This window comes from Cibotium barometz, chromosome 34, assembly GCF_041138505.1.
Source record: "Cibotium barometz isolate CiBa-2024 chromosome 34, ASM4113850v1, whole genome shotgun sequence".
In the NCBI taxonomy this organism is placed as follows: Eukaryota; Viridiplantae; Streptophyta; class Polypodiopsida; order Cyatheales; family Cibotiaceae; genus Cibotium; species Cibotium barometz.
The window spans coordinates 50393803-50407906 of NC_141079.1; the positions used below are offsets into that span (position 1 = coordinate 50393803).

General features: G+C 36.7%; 1 pseudogene; it reads left to right on the forward strand.

The window, feature by feature from the left end:
• The first annotated feature begins 12599 nt into the window (after window positions 1-12599).
• On the forward strand, window positions 12600-13547 carry LOC147619150 (NAC domain-containing protein 96 pseudogene; annotated as a pseudogene).
• The last annotated feature ends 557 nt before the right edge of the window (window positions 13548-14104 follow it).

Below are 14104 nucleotides of genomic sequence, written 5' to 3' on the forward strand. Positions count from 1 at the left end.
TCTTGTATCTTGCTTGCTTCCTCAGCTCTTACTTGAACCGAAGCTCTAATATCACAAAGAGAATGTAAGGGAATATGGAGAGCTTGAGTTTCCTATAATTAAACATACACACATGAGAGAGCAAGACAAGAGAGAGATGGATGGTTGAATTTTCTTTTTCTTCTCTCAATCTTGTATATTGTAGAGATAAAAAGTACTCTCTTATTATAACGTATAAATGGTCAGTCCATAGTGTGAATTTGATTGTATGAATTGGTGTTATAGCTACACCATACTCTAGTAATCTAAATATGGTTGGCACATAGCTTGTCATCTGTTAGTAGCATATCAACCATGATCTCACCAATTGTGTTGGGTCATCAATGTTTGTAGCACTAGTTGAGCTTGATATTTTAACATATAGCATACATTATCTATGTTAAAATCTTTTGAAAACAAATCATATAACTTACAAATTACTCTCGTTCAAAACATGTCTTTCGAGATCAAGAAGTGGATGCCGAATCTTTGGATGAGGTGCAAGTAATTACTACAATACCATTGGAAGGGGCATATCTTGGAATTCAAGATAGCAAAAGATGGGTGGAAGGCAAAGGTGCAACATGTGTACACGACAAGAGACACAAACATGCATCCTTCTCCTCCATCATCTGCATCGCAAGCTCATTGTAAGATGTTTTTTGTAATTTAATTTATGTTCTTTATAATTCTATGGTTTATTCACAGGTGTTGTATATGTGATAGATGTTTATTCATCAACAAGCATTGAGTGGCAACCTGTGGAGTCATTCACCGGAGACTTTCAAAGCTATGCATGGGAAAGTATTATTTTTTGATCAACCATCTTCTTTTTTCATTAACAAGAAGATATTTTTATACAACGCTAAGTATATCGTCCCTTCAAGACTAGAAGCTTATGGAAGATTGGAGATTTTTCCTATACCAAGCCTAAATTCATTAGACTGGGATTTTCCAAACAAGAGTACTCTATTAGCATTTAAATCCAAGATTGTCTTGGATATTCAGAAGTTTATGAAAGCAAGAAGGATTTTTAAGAGGATTAAGCTATCATGGTTTATACATGAAGAGGACAAAAGCAATGTGGTTGTCTACACATATATTTGAGTCTAACTTGGATAATGCAATTGGAGCAAAATGGAAAGTGATTGAAGTTATCCATAGGGGGGATTTTATAAAATTTAATGTTTGCATTGATTCTATAGTAATGGCATACATCTCTCGACAAACCTTGTACATCAGCAAGAGTAGAGGGACTTGGATGCCATTGGATTCAGAGGAAAAATTTATGCAGTATGACCTAGTGATCAACTTGAGTGATGTGATGACAACAGAGTTGTCCTTGTGAATGCAAAATGGACATTCAGAGATGTGTGCATGTCCTTGGAATTTCTATTAGATGCAATACCATCAGGCTTCAAATTTAAGGTAGATGGTATTACGGTGGGAAGAAGATCTGAGAATACTTTTAGTTGTATGAAATGTCTGTTCCTTGTAATCTTGAAGTTTCTTAATATATGATAATTTTGCAACCATTTATCTTGGCTTGTAGATTAATTCTATACGTTATTAATAATATTTAGGATGTATAAGGCAATATGAGAACAATAATACTTTCTACTCTTACGGCTCTTGCTTTGGTGGTTGGTCAGCCTCTTTCGATTTCTTGGTCGGTTGGGACTCTGACTTCTTGGACTTAGTTTTCTTTGACTTGGCCTCTTTCCTCTTAGACTCTTTCTGTTTTCGAGAAGCCTCTACCTTCTTCTTTGTGTTGTCGTTTTCTTCTTTGAAGATGACCCCAATTTCAATGGAGACACTGTGGGATGTCCTTTCTTTTTAAATGGCTTCTTTGTCATCTTAGGTGGGATTGATGGTGGTGGGGTGAATCTGGATCTGTGGGAATATCTACATGATCATTGAGCATTAATCTAATTGCCTTTTCTCTCACCCACCATATGTATGTGTGTGTAACCTAAAGTTGTAAACTGCAAAGAATTATGACATAACTCTTAGTATATCTTAGTATGATATGAAGGTTTAAGAAAAATATATAATATTTTTTACTAATCTTTTTGATGTGTCTATTGAAAATATTGATTGCATGTATACTCACAACTACTCTTTTTTTGATATGTCTATTAAAAATTTTGACTACATGTATCCACGCTCCATCCACATGAGCTTCCATCAGTTTGTAATGGAACCTATAGCAATGACAGTTCTTGTTAAAACTCTCAAAAAAGCTAGATCTATTATAAACTTTAAAGTTGTCATTGATACTCTAATAACATACATGCAAAATAAAGAATTGATGTGGAGTTTTATTGTCGATGAGTGGAGGATGGATGGTTTCTAATGTGCTTACTATCTGCTTAGATGCCTTGCAAAATAACAAACCATATAGATTATTTAATCTAATACGATTTGAATAATTAAACATAACCACCATATTAATTTCAAGAAATAATGGGAATATCTAATATGGGAACAGAGCAACCAAAGACTCCATGTGCTCAGAAGGAGAGATCCCTCCTGACTTGTGGGAGGATAGGCAACTTGTTAAAGATGAGAACAAAAAGATATTTATAAGAATAAATTCATAATCTATTTTTTAAGATTTTATTTTTGTAAAGTAAATTATCTTTTCTATGTTTGCAGTTTGAGATAGCAGATGAAGATGGATTCCTTGGCCAAGGTGGAGGTACACATACTTTTGTTGGCAAAGACTTAGCCCTTGGCCACTATATTTCAAGGATACCTCTAGACGTGTTGATCATTTACAATTCAAAATATTCAGATGATCCACGCATTCCATTAATGTTCTTAAAGGTTTTGTCAATACTTAGCATATTCAAAGATACAACATAACACAGAAAAGATAATGTTGATGGAGAAGCAGAAAGCTATACATCTATTTGGATATGAACCAGGGTTGTGGGCATTGAGGGCACGGTATTTTTTGTGTTATGCAGCTTAAGCTAAGGCAATCCCTGATTTGACTACTTGTTCTCTTAGAGGCTATCAATGCCAAAAGTTATTGAGGTATGGAGGCAAACTACCCAAAGAAGATGAGGACTACCCTGAAAAAGAGGGCGAACAACTACCCGAAGAAGATGAGGACTACCTTGAAAAGGAGGGTGAACAACTACCTGAAGAAAACCCATAAAAGGAGGGCAATCTCTTTGAGTAAGAGAAACATAGGAAGAAGGGGAAACGAAGAATACTTTTCTAAATAAGACTTTCTCTACTTGTATTGAAAACAATTTTTGTTGCATTGTATTTAACTTTATGTAGAGTAATTTTGGGTATATAGTGGGCTACTCAGTTAAAAGAGAACACTTTCTTCAAAATTTTGTAAGATTTGCATCACCATGGCTTTTTCTCCATCTCAATCTCCATCCTGTATAAAGATACGCTTTATTGATGAGCATGATGAGTGTTTATAATATATTGATGTTAATAATAGTGGCTGTATTTTTTTTGTGGTATAAACTAACCTGGCTTTTAAGAATTACATTGTATCGTTGTTGCATTTGTCTTCGGTAGAATGTGTTGAAGAGCTCTCGTAATGAATTTGTTTTTGTTTTTGTTTTTCTACCACCGTGTCGAGTTGTACGAAAATAGTTGATATGTGCGGCATAGTGTGATTTTTCCATGCCTTGAGTACTCCATGTAGCAAGAGGCCCTTGGTTCTTCACAAAGTATGGCCCATGTGCAAACAAAATATGCTTCACATAGAAAAAAAACACATCAATTATCAATTTGTGTCATATTAATTAGTCAATGTATGAATTACATAAAGTAAAAACTCTTACTAAGTAGAAGGTTATGTCCTTGTTCCACCAAGGTAGCTACAATTATTTTCACAAGCATCTTGATTGCTCTTTCAAACTGACTTGTGTAACTGCCTTTAGTCATTTGCTTATGTAAGAGTTTTATAAAATTACCAAGCTCTATCTAGACTCTCATATATGCAGTTTTGTTATCATCCTTGGATCACTAGCTTGGTTAGTTGTGTGCTCACATAAAGCTTTCCAACCAACATTCCCATAGTGCTGTAACTTGTTTGTTCTCATAGTTTGATAAGAACCTCCTAGCTTTGGCTCTTCCCATTGACACATTTGCCACCAGAACATCACCAATGGTACTTGATTGCTTGCCATCCTTTTAAAGTTGCACATGTCCACCATGAAAGTCCATGTTAGAGAGTAAAATATCACATTGCTCTAAACATGTATCCGGTAGCTTTGATGAAAAAATGGAATGAGCATAGTCAAGATGAAGCTTTAATAACTTATCCACTATTCTAATTCCTGCATGTAAAGTATAAATTTGAACTCTCTCTAGCTTTATAGGAAGTATGCGATCCCAATTGGGATCCTCAAGCATAATACATGGTTCACCCTTGACTTTGGCTATTTTTGTTAACTTTCCCTTGCTCCTAGTCTTTGATTTCCCTTTAGCCTTGGTTTGATCTTCATCACCAGTTGCTTCTTTTGTCTTGTCTCTGGACGAAGGCTTTGTATAATCCATTGTAGGGTTGTACCATGCCGGATTGTTCGTGCCTGCCATGCAATAGAGGCATGGGTTTGCTGATCTAGGACCACCACACCCCATACGTGCACTTCAATGCTTTTAAGTTGGCACTCACGTGCCACTCAATCGTAAAGTGTTCGATCCCATCCATCACAATTTTTTCACCTTTATTCTGAGCATCAATGACACTTGGAATTTTTGTGTGCCAGAAAAACCATTTGAGAGTATCATGACTGTCAGTTTGGCACTGCCAACTGGCCCTAGGTACCATAGTTTCATCTTTGACTGTGCACTATGTAATGGCTAGTCTCCCTTACCTTGGGTGTAAATCAAGGGTGTAAATCAAAGCTTTATTCATCAGTCCTATACTGATTCTTTCTATTTTTTGATGTTTGAGGATTTGTGCCTCATCAAGCTTGATGTTTGAGGATCTGTTACCTCTTCTTGAGATGATTGAAGTAGTCTTTGTAACTCATTTACATATGTTGAGTTTGTGAGATCACAATGTCTTTTAGCCCTTTAACATATTGCTTGTACACATCAAGCATAGTTTCAACCATGTGTGTGTGCGTTGATACTGGGAAATAGTAGCTTGATTATTCAATCTTGATGAGCAGTATCCAAATAAGCCTTCTCTACCATCCCCAATGAATAGAATAAGATCATGCTTTTAAAGTGCTAAATGATGGAGGCTTACCAGTTGATGGTGGGTGAAGAGGGTATAGACCTCCTTGAATCCACAAATCTACATGCTTCTTCCCTTCTACATGTAGACTTTTAGCTTCAGCCTCATCATATAGAGCTGTATGATGAATACTTCTCCATGTGCAATAAATAGTCTTTGTCAAGCACCAAGTTGATATGGTGTTTTTTCTTTGAGTATGGATAAACCAAAGTTGCTATAGCAGTAAGAACGATTCAAAGATAAAGCAAGAGATGGTGATGAGAGAAAAAAAGACAATAAAAAGAAAAGAGAGAGAAATACTCATGTCATGCCCTATGGAAGAGAGAAGTATGTTATGGATTCAAATATTTTAAATAAGCTTATTTTATAAAACATGTACTAAAGTAGGTAAGACGGCCACCAAGGATAGGTGTATTAAAGACACTATAGATACGTGTGATGGATGGCAAGTTAAAGACACTCTCCTATAAATATAGGTAAAAGAGGCATTTAATATAGCTATTTATCTCTACTATTTTAGTTAAATCACTTTCATTAAGAAAGTTAATCCGGTCCTTTTTTTCCATTTTGGCCTTAATGTAAGTAGATAGTATGTGTCCTAAAATTGGCTACTTTTAGACATTTTATAATTGAAATTTAGAGCTAACAAAATTATTTCCTTTTTTAGCTAACTCTTTATATTTGTGAAATAGTTTTGTAACACCTTGAAAAAAATAGTAATTTTTATGTACACTTGTGCTATCTTACATATCTTGATATACTACATATCCCTAAAGCTAGCTCATGTTGATATAGTATTGTTATGAAGAGAAGCCATAATTGAGTGTTGAGTGAGTATCTTGAACATCCAATAAATTTTTTGAGTAGCTTTTACAAGCTCCTACATGATGGACATGTAAGCTTTGCATATACTTTGAAATAGCAATGTTAGTAAACTACAACTATTGTGAGGTAAACTTGAAGTAATTAGATGTTAACTCGGTTATTGCAAGTGCACAAACGAGTTGTAGTCACTAGATGTGTGGGTGGCCACGATTTGTAATGAGCTAGAGAAGGACTAAGACAACTCAATTGATTTGCTTATTCCTCTCTTTTGATTGTCACAAGAGAGTACAAGTAATAAGCACAACATAAGCATGAAGAATAAACAAGAGGGAATCGAAGTAGAGAAAAAGAGGTCCCAAAGTTGAAAATAGTATGTAAAGGTTTTTGAGTTTTAGGTTTTGGTTGATATACAATTGGAGTTATAGATGTTCACACATGGCCATTGCCCAAAACTCACTTATTACATAGTCTAGTCTTTGGCTTGTTATTATCCTAGCTTCTAAATCCTAAAATATGGCCTAAGCGAATCCTTGGGTAGACCCTAGTTCCATCATAGGCACCTAACATTACAATTATCTGTTTCATTTAAGATGCAGTCAAATATGGCTTTCTATCATGTTGTTGGGTTTTTGTCTTTAGGCATTAGGAACCTGTCTATGGTTGATGAAATCTTTAAATTGAGCTTCAATTACCATTTTCACCATGTTAATGGCATCTTTCACATGCACAACCATTCCGAGTAATTAGACCCATTAATTCACCACATGTGTGCTTAATCTCTTTTGTAGAGCTTTGTATCTTGCACACATTGATCCTATAGTTGATCCTTGCATCCTTGGTACCATCGTTGACTCCTTCTCTTGTTGACATCCTTGGTACCATCATTGACTCCTTCTCTTGTTGACATTTGCCTCCTTTGACTTTTGTTGACCTAGTCAATACTAGGTTACACTAGCATTTTCTAATTTAAAGTTTTGCGTGGATGTTATAGCAGCAGGGGAAGGGGGGGTGGTTCCACTTCATACCACATGTCTGAATGCATGAATTTTAACAACACCTATTTGTTATTTTTTACATTTTTATTTACCCCTTTTATAAAAATATAGGTTTTAACTTAAAATGATCTATAAAATCATTTAAATAAATCACATTAATTAATTATGTGTTCAGTCCCCTCTTGAGTGTGTATGATAGGTAACTCGCTCATATGTCCTATGTTACATAAGTATTGAAAGTGAGCACATACAACCCAAACCCCCCATCTCCACCCTCCCCCAATCCTAATCCCAATCCCAAACCCACACACATACACATTAGATTCTTAGACATATACTAAAAAGTGGTTGCAATAGGTAGCTAATGTATAAACCTATATGAGGTGGGTGTTGTTGAGTGAATAGGGTGTGTGCGGGAACAAGCCCTTGGCCACCGCAAGAGGCTGTAAAAGAGAATCTATAAATGTGAGAGAACCTGTGAAAAGGTGAGAAGTATCTACTAGGAGAGAATAAAGGGTAGCATGAGGAGATTTAGGAGGTGTGGAGATATTCTGGGAGGTGGAGAGAATCAAGAAAAAGAGATGGAGTGAATCAAGGAGAAATCAGTGGGATTGGATGCTTGGATGCTTGGATGTAAACTCTATAAATTGAGGCATTGGCCTAATGAGAATTTGTTGGTTTTTGATTACCCATGCCTACATTAAGCTATCAGTTAATTTTTCACTAATCACATCTTAATTATCGTTTAATCTCTTTGTTAATGATGTTGATTCTAGCATTTGATCCACCATAGCTCATCACATTGCTGCAAATTTAACATGGTATTAGAGCCTAGCCTAGAATCCATCAATCTTATGAGTCCATTATCTTGCTAATCACTTAGCTAATTAGGATTAGTAGATAATTAAGTTTTTAACCTCTTTTTCAAGTAGTCTGCACTAGCTAGTGGAGGAGCTCTCTCTCCCTTCATACATAAAATTGGCCCAAAGCACTTTAGCCACACATAGCCACAAGCCTTGTGCTTCAGCCCATCAAGAGAAACAAGCAAACTGCCAACGCAAGAAGCTGCTGAAAATCGCGAATCTGCAGGCGCCTTTTTTCTGAGAAAAAAATGAGATCTTGTCTACTCCAGATGAAATGGCTCTAATTCCTCTTGGCCCTAGGGGTTTTCAAGGGTTCTCTATAAGCTGGTGAAGACAGTTTTTGATTTGATCAAGTCTACAGTGAGATCCAAGCTCTTCATCAAATCTACAGGAGGGTGACTTTGGTAAAACAGAGATTAAGCATTCAATGTTTGGTCAAATCTTGTGTTTCTTGTCTTAATCCTCTACTAGACTAATTGCTATTGATCTTGAAAGGATTTGAGCTCATTTGAACTCTAAGGCCCCAGATCTGGACTCCCCGCACTCTGTTTTTTGCACACAAAACAGAAGATTAATTTGCTAATAATCAATGTGATTAATTAGCACTAATCACTATTTTTTGGTACAATTGAGGGTTCAAATTAACCATTAGGTATCTGATACAGATCCCTATAACTTCAGATTGCATTTCAGAGATGGTTTGACACTCCAACCGTTCCGTACAGATTTGTTACCCTTGATTTAATGTAATTTCTATTAAAATTATGCTGATAAATTTATGGTAATCATCATCTTGCATTTAACCCACACACAACTTCAAGTTATTCACAGCCAGAGTTGCGTTTGGGAATATGCATAAGAATGAATGCTATATGCATTATGTATTGGGCACATTACATCATTGTAAAAATGGGATCAAACACTACCCTTGTCCAGAATAAGGCAAGAGGCAAGATCTCCAGCATAGATTTGGGTTTGCATTGCATAATGACACAAGATAAACATCAAAAGCCCAAAAGAACTGTCAACAATACATTAAAACATGTTGCTCACATGGAGCAAGAACTGATGGACAAGCTTGTGGCCCCAGCCACCATGAAAGAAGAAGAACATCTCTTTCTCCAAGAGGAGGATAAACACCGAGAAGAAGAGCTAGACGAAGCATTGAAGGAAGACATGGACGCGTGAAGAGAAGTTGCCACAACAAGAAGACTGAAAGAAGAGAAAGACATGGATGTGTGAAGAGAAGCTGCCACGACAACAAGAAGACTGAAAGAAGAGGAAGACATGGACGCGTGAAGAGAAGCTGCCACGACAACAAGAAGACTGAAGACAAGAGAAGATATGAGGCTCCAAGAGAGAGAGAGAGAGAGAGAAACCCCACAACCCAATGTAACCTTCCCCAACCCAAGAAGTGAGGAGCCATGTGAAAATCTCAGAGAGAGAGAGAGAGAGAGAGAGAGAGAGAGAGAGAGAGAGAGAGAGAGAGAGAGAGAGAGAGAGAGAGAGAGAAACCCCACAACCCAATGTAACCTTCCCCAACAGAGTAAAACCACCTCTGAGCCACCGATGATGTAGGCCATGTGGTAGATGTATGTGTGAGCACTTTAGTCAAGGTCACGGGCACTTGTAGTAGCCTTGGACACATAGAGAGAGAGAGTGTCAAGGACTATGAGTTTAGGGACTTGAGGCACTGGTTGCGGACTATCAAGTAAGAAGGAAACTTGGTATAGGGTCCAGGTGTGCTAGGAGTATTCACTTGAGGGGAGGTGTGCTAGGCACTAGTCGTCGCGGACTATCAAGTAAGAGGGAAACTTGGTATAGGGTCCAGGTGTGCTAGGAGTATTCACTTGAGGGGAGGTGTTAAAATATACAAGTGAATAGGGTGTGTGCGGGAACAAGTCCTTGGCAAGAGGCTGTAAAAGAGGATCTGTAAATGTGAGAGAACCTGTGTAAATGTGAGAGAACCTGTGAAAAGGTGAGATGTATCTATTGGGAGAGAATAAAGGGTAGCATGAGGAGATTTAGGTGTGGAGATATTCTGGGAGAGGTGGAGAGAATCAAGCAAAAGAGGTGGAGTGAATCAAGGAGAAATCAGTGGGATTGGATGCTTGGATGTAAACTCTATAAATTGAGGCATTGGCCTAATGAGAATTTGCTGGTTTTTGATTACCCATGCCTACATTAAGCTATCAGTTAATTGCTCACTAATCACATCTTAATTATCATCTAATCTCTTTGTTAATGATATTGATTCTAGCATTTGATCCACCATAGCTCATCACATTGCTGCAAATTTAATAGGTGTTTTCTTTAATTTAAAAATTATATATATGTATATATATGTATGTATGTATGTATGTATATACATATACATATACATATACATATACATATACATATACATATACATATGCATATGTTTATGTATATGTATTTGTATATTTATATTTATATGTGTATGTATATATATATCCATATACATATACATATGCATATGTGCGTATGTATATGTATATATTTACATATGCATATGTACACACACACACACACACACACACACACACACACACACACACACACACACACACACACAAGCATAAGAATATAAGTGGTTTTATGCAGTGTGTGGGAATGTGCATGAGTTTTATTAGCTTTTACTCCTTAAGAAAATGGGCTTGTGAAGCACAAAAACCAAAATATGAGGTGGTTGAATTAGCCGAGACATCATCTAGGGTTAAATCTACACCCTCTCTCAATGATCTTTCAAAGGTGAATTTATCTTTTAGGCTCAAGTGCTCATTGCATTGATGTTGATGCTATTTAATATGATTGGTGATTGCTAGAACATTGGTAAAGTTTTTATAAGCATAAGCATATAATTGGTTTTATGCAGTGTGTGGTAATGTGCATGATAAGAAAATGGGCTTGTGAAGCACAAAAACCAAAATATGAGGTGGCTGAATTAGCCCAAGCATCATCCGGGTTATTTCTATACCTTCTCTCAACGATCTTTCAAAGGTGAACTTATCTTTTAGGCTCAAGTGCTCAGTTGCGTTGATGTTGATGCTATTTATGGTTGGTGATTGCTAAGGGCCTTGGTAAAGTTTTTTTTCCAATACTTAACTTTTTTAAATGCAATAAACTTGTGCATAAATAATACATGAACTTAATGTAGCTTCAAGCAAGCATAGAACATGTAGGGGTGTTTACGATATCCACACATTGCATCTTAAGAGTAGTGTTTTTCCCCAACACTAGTAGCTCATCCATCTCAACCATAGTACTTAATAGGGTGCTAAACTACATAAGGCTTTGTGCAAGAGTTCATCCGTCTCAACCATCTATAAATATATTATTTGTAACCTGCCATGTGGCAAGCAAAGGAAAGCCCCACTTGGCAAGAGAAGGAGAGATCTTTCACATAAAGGAGAAAGGAGAATTTTTTAAATTTTTATACATATTTTTTACACTTGCCTAAATGCATTGGGGCTCACAGTTCGTTGTCACCATCAAGTCATTTGCTCATTGAATAAGAGTATATATATATATATATATATATATATATATATATATATATAACATAAAAAAATTACATACCTGCACACACATATACATTCGCATATGTGCACACACACACACACACACACACACACACACATATGTGTATGTATGTAATATACATATATATTATATTATATTATATAAAGAGTATAATGTGTATATAACTATATACGATATATAATACATATATACATATATGTATGTATGTATATATATGTGTGTGTGTGTGTGTGTGTGTGTGTATGTATATATGTGTTTGTGTGTGTATATAGATAGATAGATATATGTATGTATGTATGTAGATAGATATATATACCATCTACTCTTTATATAATACAATATGATATATATGCATATGTGTGTGTATGTGTGTAAGCAAATGTATGCAAATATATAAATACACATACACATATATATACATACATATGTATATATATATAATTTTTATGTTTATTATTTAAATACATATATATTTAGAATATATATATGTCTGTGTATATGTGCGTGGGTGTGTGTGTGATATATATATATATATATATATATATATATGTATGTATGTATGTATGTATGTATGTATGTATATGTATATGTATATGTATATATGTGTATATGTATATACATATATGTATATGTATATATACATATATGTATATGTATATATGTGTATACATATATATATATATATATATATATATATATACATATACATATACATATACATACATACATACATACATACATACATACATACGCACACACATACATACATATATGTATGTATGTATGTATGTATGTATATGTGTGCATATGTATATATGTATGTATATACATATATATGTGTGTGTATAAACACCGGTTAACAATCGACGTGCAGGAGGCGGGTCTCGCCCACTGGTAGTACCTTGTTAAACTACATAAGGCTTTGTGCAAGAGTTCTAGAGAGAGAGAGAACTTAGAGAGAGAGAGAGGGGGGGGGGGAAGTGCCCATTATGCCTCTTACTTTTCGTTTACGCCTATTCCATGTGAAAATGTATGGGAAACGTACGAGGTCGGTGGACCAGATCGGTAACCACACCTCGAAGTGCGGCTGTATTTCGTGACTACTAAAGAAAAACACTTGCGTATAAGTTACGCAAACCGCCACCTAAGGATTGACGTAAAGGATGTAGTGCATTGCACGTAAACTCTCCCGTTAGGTCATCGGGCGCAGATTACTGCAACAACAACAACAGTAGGTGATTAATGGCGTTGAGGATGGTTCTCCCGCCTGGGTTCCGATTTCACCCCACAGATGAAGAGCTAGTAGCGTTCTACTTGTATAGGAAGGTGCACGGGAAGAAGATTCATTCGAATGTGATCGCAGAGGTGGATCTGTATAAGCATGATCCATGGGAGCTGCCCAACTACTCCTGCATCTCAAGCAGGGAGTCTGAGTCCTGGTATTTCTTCCACAGCTCCGACAAGAAGTACCCCAAGGGCTGTCGGACAAACAGGGCCACCGCCTCCGGCTATTGGAAGGCCACCGGCAGAGACCGCCGCATCGCAGCCTCCGACTCCAAGACTGTGGGTCTTAAGAAGACCCTCGTCTTCTACCAAGGGAAAGCCCCCGCCGGCCAACGAACGGATTGGGTCATGCACGAGTACCAGCTAGCTGCGCCAGATGCAGCTACCGCACAGCCCACTTCCACACCCTCCGCCCATGATGGCTCCCGCCCCCCCTTGGTAGTTTGCAGAGTCATGAAGAAAAAGAGTAGATCAGCAGCAAAGCCAGCCAGTGCTGCGCCGCAAAGCCACTTTAATGGCTCCATCATGGCCTTACAGCCCATCAAGGATCTACCTACGGTTTGCTTGTATGCCCAAATGGAAGAGCTGCCAATTACAAATGTAGAGTATGAGGAGGTGCTGGGAAATCATCAAAATGACGAAGATGATGATGATGATGATTATGAGGAGGAGGAAGCAAAGGAGCAGGATCAGTTATAAGTGGAGTTTACAACTTGCTCATTTTAGCCGGTCAATATTTTACAGAAGTTTTATATAAATATTCAAAATTTGCTCTTACATTTGCTCATTGATTTGAGAATAGAAAGTGCTTTCTTGTGTTGATAGATAGCCGAGGGAGGATTTTTTTGAAAATTTTTTTCTTTCCGTTTTGTGCTAATGGAAAAGTGTTAAATCGATGTATTAGCATAGATTATTACCGGAGTCTTTTGAATTTTGGAAGCTCATTTGACCTTGTTGCATAAATAGGCATACCTTTGTAAACTAAGGGATCTTTTATTGCTTGCTTAGAGTGTTAACAAATCAAACAAGTATATAGAATCCTTCTCTATCCTCTTATATTGAAGAGAATCCTTGTCTTGTTTTTGAGAGTGAGATGAATGCATTTATTGATAGGAAACATCATGTCCAAGCTAGCCATAAAATTTTATTAAAAGACTTAGAGACTATTAGTAGGTGAAGAAGACTTATAAATGGGGGGCAAGGTGGAGGGAGAGCATTAAATCAATGAGTGTGTGATAGGCTACAAAGTGGAAGTGAGGGAGGTGTTAAGGGTGATCAAGCAATGAGGGCATACATGTGATGAATAAAGGAGGAGGTGGTAAGGGTGCTCTATT